We start from the raw sequence: 9,878 nt of genomic DNA on the forward strand, positions 1-9,878 counted from the left end.
GGTAGCACTCTCACCTCTGAGTTAGAAAGTTTTTGGTTCAAGCCCCACTCCAGAGACCTTGAGCACATAATCTAGGCCAACACTTCAATGAAGCACTGAGGGAGTGTCAGAGCTGCTGTCTTTCTGCTGAGTTTTTGTCTATTCTGTCAGGTGGGTGCAAAAGGTCTCATCGTATTTTTGAAAATGAGCAAGGGAATTTGTCCTGTGTCCTGGCCAACACGTATCCCTCAGTCGACACCACCGAAAACAAATTATCTGACTATTTACCTTGCTGATGTTGTGGCATCTTACTGTGTGCAAATTGTCTATACTACAACAGTAACTTCAAAAGTATTTCACTGACTGTGAAGCACTTTGGGATGTCCTGAGGTCGTGAAAGGAGCTATCATAGAATCATAGAATCATAGAAGTTACAACATGGAAACAGGCCCTTCGGCCCAACATGTCCATGTCGCCCAGTTTATACCACTAAGCTAGTCCCAATTGCCTGCACTTGGCCCATATCCCTCTATACCCATCTTACCCATGTAACTGTCCAAATGCTTTTTAAAATGCAAGTTCAATCATTTTTATAATCTTGAAAACCTCTCATCAGGTCACCCTTTAACTTTCTCAGCTCCAGTGAAAAAAGCTACAACTTCTCAAATCTCACTTCAAAGCTGTAACTCCTCATCCCTAGATAATGCTGCATTCTTTCCACTGCTCTTATAATCTAACCATAATCCTTCCGCTGTCGTCTAGCATTACAACAACAACTTGCATTTACATCACGCCTTCAATATAGGAAAATGTCACAAGGCTTTTCACAGGAGCGTAATCAGAAAAAAACTGACGCCAAACCAAAGAAGGAGATATTAAGATGGGTGACTAAAAACTTGGTCGAAGAGATAGATTTGAAGAAGCATCTTAAAGGAGGAGGGAAAGGTGGCGAGTGGAGACGTGGGAGAGAATTTCAGATCTTAGCGCCTAGACATCTCAAGGCACGCAGGAAGTGGGTGATGCACAAGAGGCCAGAGTTGGAGGAACACAGAGCTTTCAGAGAGTTGTAGAGCCCGAGAAGGCAATAGAGATAGGGAGGGGCAATAACATGGAGGGATTTGAACACAAAGATAAGAATTTTAAAATTGAAGCGTTGGTGGACTGGAAGCCATTGTAAATCAGCAAGCACAGGGTGAGTGGGACTTGGTGTGAGTTAGGATTCAGGCAGCAGAGTTTTGGATGTGTTCAAGTTTATGGAGGGATGAAGATGGGATGCCGGCCAGGAGTACTTTGGATTTGTAGAGTTTGGAGGTTACAAAAGCATGGATGAGGGGCTTAACAGCAGATGGGCTGAAGTAGGGATGGAGACATGCAATGTTACAGAGGTGGAAGTGGGTAGTCTTTATGATGGAGAGGATACGATGTCAGAAGCTCAGACCAGGGTCAAATAGGATGCAGAGGTTGCAAACAGTCTGGTTCAGCCCTTGAAAGTGGCCAATGAGTGAGGTGGAATTGGTTGCGAGGGAATGAAGATTGTGGCGGGGACCGAAGACAATGGCTTCGGGCTTGCCGATATTTAATTGGAGGAAATTGCAGCTCATCGAGGACTGGTTGTTGGACAAGCAGTCTGATAACACGGAGGAAGTGAGACGTCAAGAGAGGTGGAGGTGAAGTAGAGCTAGGTGTCGTCAGCATACATGTGGAACCATGTCTTCGAATGGTGTCACTGAGGGGCAGCATGTAGATGAGAAATAGGAGGGGACCAAGGATAGATCCTTCGGGGACTCTAGAAGTATCAGTGCAGGAGTGGGAAGAGAAACAATTGCAGGTGATTCTCCTGCTACGACTGGATAGATAAGAATGGAATCAAGCGAGTGCAGCCCCATCCGCTGGACCACGGAGGAGAGGTGTTGAAGAAGGATAGTGTGGGTCAACCGTGTCAAAGGTTGAGAAAGATCAGGAGGGATAGTTTACCACAGTCGCAGTCAAATAGGATGTCATTTGTGAATTTGATAAGGGCAGTTTCCGTACTGCGGCAGGGACAGAAACCTGATTGGAGGTAATAAAGCCAATTACAGGGGTATGAGGGGCAAGTTGGCTAAGGTACATTGGGAAGTTAGATTAAAAAGTATGACAGTAGATAAACAACGGCAAATATTTAAAGAAATATTTCAAAATTCTCAAAGAATATACATTCCATTAAGAAGTAAAAACTCCACTGGCAAATTGATCCATCGTGGCTAACTAAAGAAGTTATGGATAGTATTAGATTAAAAGAAGAGGCTTATAATGTTGTGAAGAAGAGTAGTAAGCCTGAGGATTGGGAGGGCTTTAGAAACCAGCAAAGGATGACCAAAAAATTGATAAAAAGGGAGATAATAGAATGAGAGTAAACTAGCAAGAAATATAAAAACCGATTGTAAGAGTTTCTACAAGTATGTAAAAAGGAAGATAGTAGCAAAAGTAAACGTGGGTTCCCTAGAGGCTGAGACAGGAGAAATTATAATGGGGAATAAAGAAATGGCGGAGACGTTAAACAAATATTTTGTATCAGACTTCACAGTAAAAGACACAAAAAACAAACTAGAATTAGTGGGAAACCAAGGGGCTAATGAGAGTGAGGAACTTAAGGTAATTAATATCAGTAAAGAGAAAGAACTAGAGGAACTAATGGGACTAAAAGCCGACAAATCCCCTGGACCCAGTGGCCTACATCCTAGGGTTCTAAAAGAGTTAGCTGCAGAGATAGTGGATGCATTGGTTGTGATCTTCCACAATTCCCTAGATTCTAGAACGGTCCCAGCAGATTGGAAGGCAGCAAATGTAACACCGCTATTCAAGAAAGGAGAGAGAGAGAAAGAGAAAACAGGGAAATACAGGCCAGTTAGTCTGACATCAGTCATCAGGAAAATGCTGGAATCCATTATTAAGGAAGTGGTAACTTAAGGGCACTTAGAAAATCATTGCATGATTAGGCAGAGTCAACATGGTTTTATGAAAGGGATATCGTGTTTGACAAATTTATTAGAGTTTTTTGAGGATGTAACTAGCAAGGGGAACCAGTGGATGCAGTATATTTGGATTTTCAAAAGGCATTCGATAGGGTGCCATGTAAAAGGTTGTTATTCAAGATTAGGGCTCATGGGATGGGGGGTAATATATTAGCATGGATAGAGGATTGGTTAACGGACAGAAATCAGAGAATAGGAATAAACAGGTCATTTTCGGGTTGGCAGGTTGTAACTAGTCGGGTGCCGCAAGGATCGGTGCTTGGGCCTCAGCTATTTACAATCTATATTAATGACTTAAATGAAGGGACCAAGTGTAATGTATCCAAGTTTGCTGACAATACAAAGCCAGGTGGGAAAGTAAGCTGTGAGGAGGACACAAAGGACATGATTTTGACCCCAAGCCGGGAAAAGGGCAGGGGGTGAAATTGCGGACGGAAAACCCGGAATTACGGCTGATTGACAGGCTGGTCTCAGTCGGACAGGAAAGCAGCCAGGGAGAGGACGTGTTCTGATAAGTCTTCAGGTAAATCTTTGTTTGTATGGATGGGGGGGCATGGGTGGGCACATGGGCATGGGGGCACATGGGCATGGATTTGCACAGGGCATAGGGCATGCGGTAGCACGGGGGCATGGGTTGGCATGGGGAGGAATCGGGGGTCAGATACGGCGGGGGGGGGGGGGGGGGGGTCGGGATCGGGTGTCATTGCAGAGGGCCACGATCATAGGGAGGGGGATCGGGGTTGGGGGTCTGCCATCGGGGATCAGGTTCAGGGTTCCGCCATCGTCAGATGCTGGGGATCGGGGTCAGGGTCCGCAATTGTGGACCAGGGTTGGGGGCCGCGATCGTTGGGGTGGGGGGTCCATAATCATTGGGGGGGTCACTGCAGGTAGACTTGTAGGGCTTGGGGGAAGCACCAAATCCCTCTGAAAACCAACATTTCTGAGTCTCTCACCTTTTAAAAAAAATTCTGCTTTTCTATTCTTCCTACCAAAGTGAATTTCACATTTCCCCACATTATACTCCATCTGCCACCTTCTCGCCCACTCACTTAACCTGTCTATATCCCTTTGCACCCTCTTTGCATCTTCCTCACAGCTTATTTTCCCACCTAGCTTTGTAGTAAACGATGAGAAGGATAATAACAGACTTCAGGAGAAGATAGACAGACTGGTGAAATGGGCAGGCACATGGCAGATGAAATTTAACGCAGAGAAGTGTGAAGTGATTCATTTTGGTAGAAAGAATGAGGAGAGGCAATATAAACTAAATGGTACAATTTTAAAGGGGGTGCAGGAACAGAGAGACCTGGGGGTGTATGTACACAAGTCTTTGAAGGTGGCAGGACAAGTTAACTAGGCTGTTAAAAAGGCATAGGGAATCCTGGGCTTTATTAATAGAGGCATAAAGTACAAAAGCAAGAACGTTATGCTAAACCTTTCTAAAACACTGGTTAGGCTTCAGCTGGAGTATTGTGGCCAATTCTGGGCATTACACTTTAGGAAGGATGTCAAGAACTTAGAGAGGGTGCAAAAGAGATCTACTGGAATGGTACCAGGGATGAGGGACTTCAGTTATGTGAAGAGACTGGAGGAGCTGGGGTTGTACTCCTTAGTGCAGAGAACATTAAGAGGAGATTTGAATGAGGTGTTCAAAATCATGGAGGGTTTTTATTGAGTAAATAAGGAGAAACTGTTTCCAGTGGCAGAAGGGTCGGTAACCAGAGGACACAGATTTAAGGTAATTGGCAAAAGAACTAGAGGAAAAATATTTTTAAGCAACAGGTTTTTATGATCTGGAATGCACTGCCTGAAAGGGTGCTGGAAGCAGATTCAATAGTAACTTTAAAAAGGGAATTGGATAAATAATTGAAGGGGAAACATTTGCAGGGCTATGGGGAAAAAGCAGGGGCATGGGACTAATTAGTTAGCTCTTCTAAAGAGCCAGCACAGGCACAATAGGCCGAATGGCCTCCTTCAGTGATGTATCATTCCAGAATTCTATGACTCTAAGAGGAGTTCATGCAAAGGGAACAAATATGGGAGTGATTGCTCCTCAGGTGTTTGTCACTTTGTCAGCCTTATTCCTGGATCCGGGTTTTCAGACCTAGGGACATCTATTTGGATGTTTCTGGAGATATGGGCCCTGATTTTAACTGCTCCAACCTGATGGAAACAAGGCCGGGGTGGGGGGGGAGCAGTTAAAATAATGGGCGTGACTTACCCCACTGATTCAGCTTCCTTCCTGTTGTATCCCCATATTAATCTGCTCTTTTGAGAAGGCGAGCATGACACCCACAGGAAGGAAGCAAAGTCCTGTTTAAATATGCAGATCGGGTCCGATTATGTCATCAGGACCCGACCTGCAATTTCAAGTTGAGGCCCTGAGCAGAGAGGCAGCGTCAGCTCCCCCGTCAGGAAAATTCCTGCCGGAAGCCGGATCCTGGGCCAGTGCAGGGCCAGAGGGGAAGTTTAAAATATATTTTTGCAGGTTTTCTTGTGGGCCAAGAGGGGCAGGCGTGCTCCTCCGGGCCTCACAAGGAAGCCTTGGGCCTCCCTTGAATCGGGTTCTCCCCATTCCCTGAGATTTGATATGCTCCCCCTCCCGATCCCGATCGCTGCCCCAAGCTTTGAAACATTACCACAGAGTTATGTTGCATCCTGGAGCCCGACCTGCAAACAAGATCAGCCCTGCGTGTGGCTTTGATGGTTACAACAGCATTAAATGTTTATGCTACCAGGACCTTCCAAGCCATCACTGGTGATATTTGTCACATTCATCGTTAATGCACTAGACAAATGACAGAAAGCTTCTTTGACAGGGAAACATTTTCATCACTTCCTCATGAAAAGAAGCAGCAACACTAACCACAGGAGTCACATGTAAGCATAAGTAGTTTACAATGGTCAGAAGAAGAGCTACCTTCTCCATTCAGTTGATTTGCATACAACTCATGCTGATGGTACAGCTGGTCTGTCATTCTCACTGCAGTGCCAGCAGAGGTCCCACTATCGTTACAAAAAATGAAGGGTCTACCTTGTTCTGCCCTATGTGTGTGGAGAAAATTAGCACAGTCTTCCTGAGGAATTTCATCTAAAGGACTGTTTCTTTCCTGTACCTTTTAGAATCCGTGGGTTTTCCGCCAAATGTTCTTCCAGAGTTTAACACCTTTCGTTGTACTCTGTTCAAAATTTCCTTGGCTGCCATTGCCTTCCCACTGCTGTCATTTAGGAGGCTGTCAATGAATCGCTGTGCTTCTGGAACTTCACTGTAGACAAAATGAAGCTGGCAGAAAATAGATAAAAATCACTGGTTTTATAAAGAATGGAATAATTAGGACTGAAAGAAATGTGCAAGGAATGGCCATTTGTTAAATAGTGTCATCATGAAAAGGCAAATGGGGTTTTAGTTTAATGTTTCATCTAAAGGACATCAGGGGTTAATTTGGATAAGGCCCGAATCCGGGTGCAAGCATCACAGTGCGCGATTAGCTCGTGCCCAGTGATACCGACCCAGCCAGCATGTTAGATTGGTGCTGCAACCTCATTTACCTGATTGATGTGCAGCGTGGAGGCTTGGCTGCGTTCGTCTCTCCATTTTCTCCGGTCTCTCCACTTCTCACCAGCAGTGGGGGCCAAATCTTGGGTGAGTTGCTCGCACCTCTTAAAGGCAGATTGCACCTAGTAAAGGCAGCCTGCACCTCTTATTTGCAAAAAATAACATACGGGTCCGCACGGAGTCTGAACGGAGCTCAGACATTGCACGTGTAAAACACAGATGCAGATCTCGTCCCTATGTTTACAAACTGTTGAGTTATGTTAAAACACTGAATAAAGGTTGCGCACTACTAAATCCCACATCCTCCAATCTGCACACCAGGCCTCACCAATCTGCTGATCTGAATTTGTGCCAGGCCTGCGAGAGAGCATGCACCAAGGTTCTGTGATGATGCACTAGCAGCCTTGGTGCAAGAGGTGGACAGCAGGAGGGGCATCCTATATCCGCAGGAGGGCAAGAGGCCCTCCAAACATATGCACCCGAAGCAGTGGGAGGCAGTAGGGGACAAAGTCAATGCCAGGCGCATAGCACTACGAACATGGATGCAGCGCAGGAAGAAGTGCAACATTTTGACACGAGTGGTCAAGGTGAGTGAGGTCAATTGTCAAGTGGCATCTCCTACCATTAGCAGCATCCACTGCTCCATGCACTGCACCCCCCATTACCCACTTAGCAACAAACTCTTTCAATCAGATGCTTCCTCTCACCTCAATCATGACAGGCACATCACCCAAACATCCTGTAGGACACTCACCGACACATGTCCTGTTTTCTGACAGGAAAATGTGGCGCAAAACAGTAGGCAGTGAGTGGCAATGGCATTTCGCCCCTCGAGCCTGTTCCACCATTCAATAAGGTCATGGCTGATCTGTGACCTAACTCTATACACCTGCCTTAGCCCCATAGCCCTTAATATCCTTGGTTAACAAACATCTATCAATCTCAGAGTTAAAATTAACAATTGAGCTAGTATAACCTACCGTTCGCGGAAGAACGTTCCAAACTTCACCCACCCCTTGCGTGTAGAAGCATTTCCTAACTTCACTCCTGTAAGTCCTGGCTCTAAATGTTAGGCTTTGTCCCCTCGTCCTAGTATTCAAATAGAGGAGACCGCCAAAAACAGGTACAAATGCATCAGCAGCCAGAAGCAATAATCCCGCTACTAACCTGTAAATCCTGCATGGTCTCTCTAAATAGTGCTGGTGGGGGGGTCCTCCAGGCCATATTGGACATGTTCAGCTGGTCGTGGTTAAGATAGTGCATTGGCTGAACGTTAAGTGCCAAAATGGTGTCTATCCCTTTAAATCAGCATTACACACTGATCTAACGCATACTCACCTCACTTTACATGCAGCCAGCATTCATTATCTGTGCCTGCGTGAACCCCTTTACCAGGATGGCATCCAGCGCACATGCGCGTGCATCCTGGCTGCCTTTTTGGAACTTCAGGAGATTGCATAGCGCCTAAAGAAAAGGGCACTACACGGCCGAAATTCTAGCCCATTACCTCTGACAATGCAACACTCCCTCAATAATTCACTGGAGTATCACCTTAGATTAAGTACTAGATTAGGATTGAACCTCATAAATTTTCGACTCAGAAATCAGAATGCTAATAAAAAGCCATTTTTATGCACTGATTGTTCAGTTAGTCTTTCCAATTTTCATTACCTGAGTCAAGCTGACACAGGTAATGAAAATTGGAAAGACTAACTGAACAATCAGTGCATAAAAATTCCCACAATAACATTCAACAGACAAAATTTAATGGTTTTAAAATTCTCACCTTTTCTAAAATTCTGTTCAATAGAACTACACTTGTGTCGATCTGGACAATCTGTTGTTTGGTGCATGTTCCAAAATCATTTTCTAGCTTATTTTTATTTTTTAAAAGTTCAATAATTTCATCTTCCTTTTTACTCAGTGTCCGTTTTAGCTTCTCCAGCCGGACCTGAGCTTCTTCAATTTTTGTCTGACTGGTCCCAAGAGCACTATCCTCTGTCATGTTAGTCTTTTCTGGATAGGGAGACACCATATAATCCTTTTCCTGGACATCTCCCTTAGCAGGCTGTAACACATTATCACATCAGGTTTATGGCCATCATTTTTATTAAAGAAAAAAATAAATTAAGACAGTTAGAATGCAAAGAACACCAATTTCAGTGGAGAGGGGTGAATGTAACACTATACCCTGAGGGGTGCTGTAATGATTGAGAATTTTGATGGGTTGACAATTCATCTTATGCCTCAGGTTCAAAAGCTTCTGTCAGCTCGATAAGCTTATTACGATTCAGGAGTCTGTCAGTGATTCCTTAGGCAAAGTTGCCTCTATTCACTGCCAGGTATAGTCTTACCCAACAATAAGAACGTTTCATTCTAATTATTTGCTCAAATTTGGCTCTAGAAGGTCTGAAACATAGGGGCCCTGCTCTTTACAGGGAGACGGGAAGGGTGCTGAGGAGCACGGTAGCATGGGGAAAAGCCAGCAAGGCCGGGGACGCGGAGATCCTGCCGAATTTAATGACAGCACCTCATTATAATATTTTTCTTCCGTTTCCCACGCGGCAGCCGGCCAAATTGACAGGCTGGCCGGCTGGCTGCCAGGTGGGAAAACCAGTGGCACGAGGCTGCAGCCGGGGACCCTTGGGGATGGTCCCTGGCAATTAGGAGGGGGGAGGCCGGAGATCGGGGCTTGTGGAGGGGGGGAAAGAGAGGGGCAATTGCAGGAGGGAGGGAGCGAGAGATTGGGGCTTGGGAGAACATAAAAACATAAGAACTAATGTCCAAAAATCTATCGATCTCAGTCTTGAATATACCCAATGACTGAGCATCCACAGCCCTCTAAGGTAAAGAATTTCAAAGATTCACAACCCTCTGAGTGAAGAAATTTTTCCTCATCTCGGTCCTAAATGGCCAATCCCTTATCTTGAGACTATGACCTCTAGTTTTAAACTCTCCAGCCAGTGGAAACAGCCTCTCAGCATCTATCCTGTCAAGTGCCCTCTTAGAATTTTATATGTTTCAATGAGATCACCTCTCATTCTTCTAAATTCCAGAGAATATAGGTGCGTTTTACTCAATCTCTCCTCATAAAACAATCCTCTCATCCCAGGAATCAGTCTGGTGAACCATCATTGCACCCCTCTAGGGCAAGTATATCCTTCCTTAGTTAAGGAGACCAAAACTGTACACAGTACTCCAGGTGTGGTCTCACCAGAGCCCTATATAATTGAAGCAAAACCTCCTTACATTTATACTCCAACCCCCTTGCAATAAAGGCTAACATAATATTTGCCTTTCTAATTGCTTGCTGTACCTGCATATTCACTTTC

The sequence above is a fragment of the Heptranchias perlo genome, chromosome 4 (genome assembly GCF_035084215.1).
Source record: "Heptranchias perlo isolate sHepPer1 chromosome 4, sHepPer1.hap1, whole genome shotgun sequence".
Lineage (NCBI taxonomy): Eukaryota > Metazoa > Chordata > Chondrichthyes > Hexanchiformes > Hexanchidae > Heptranchias > Heptranchias perlo.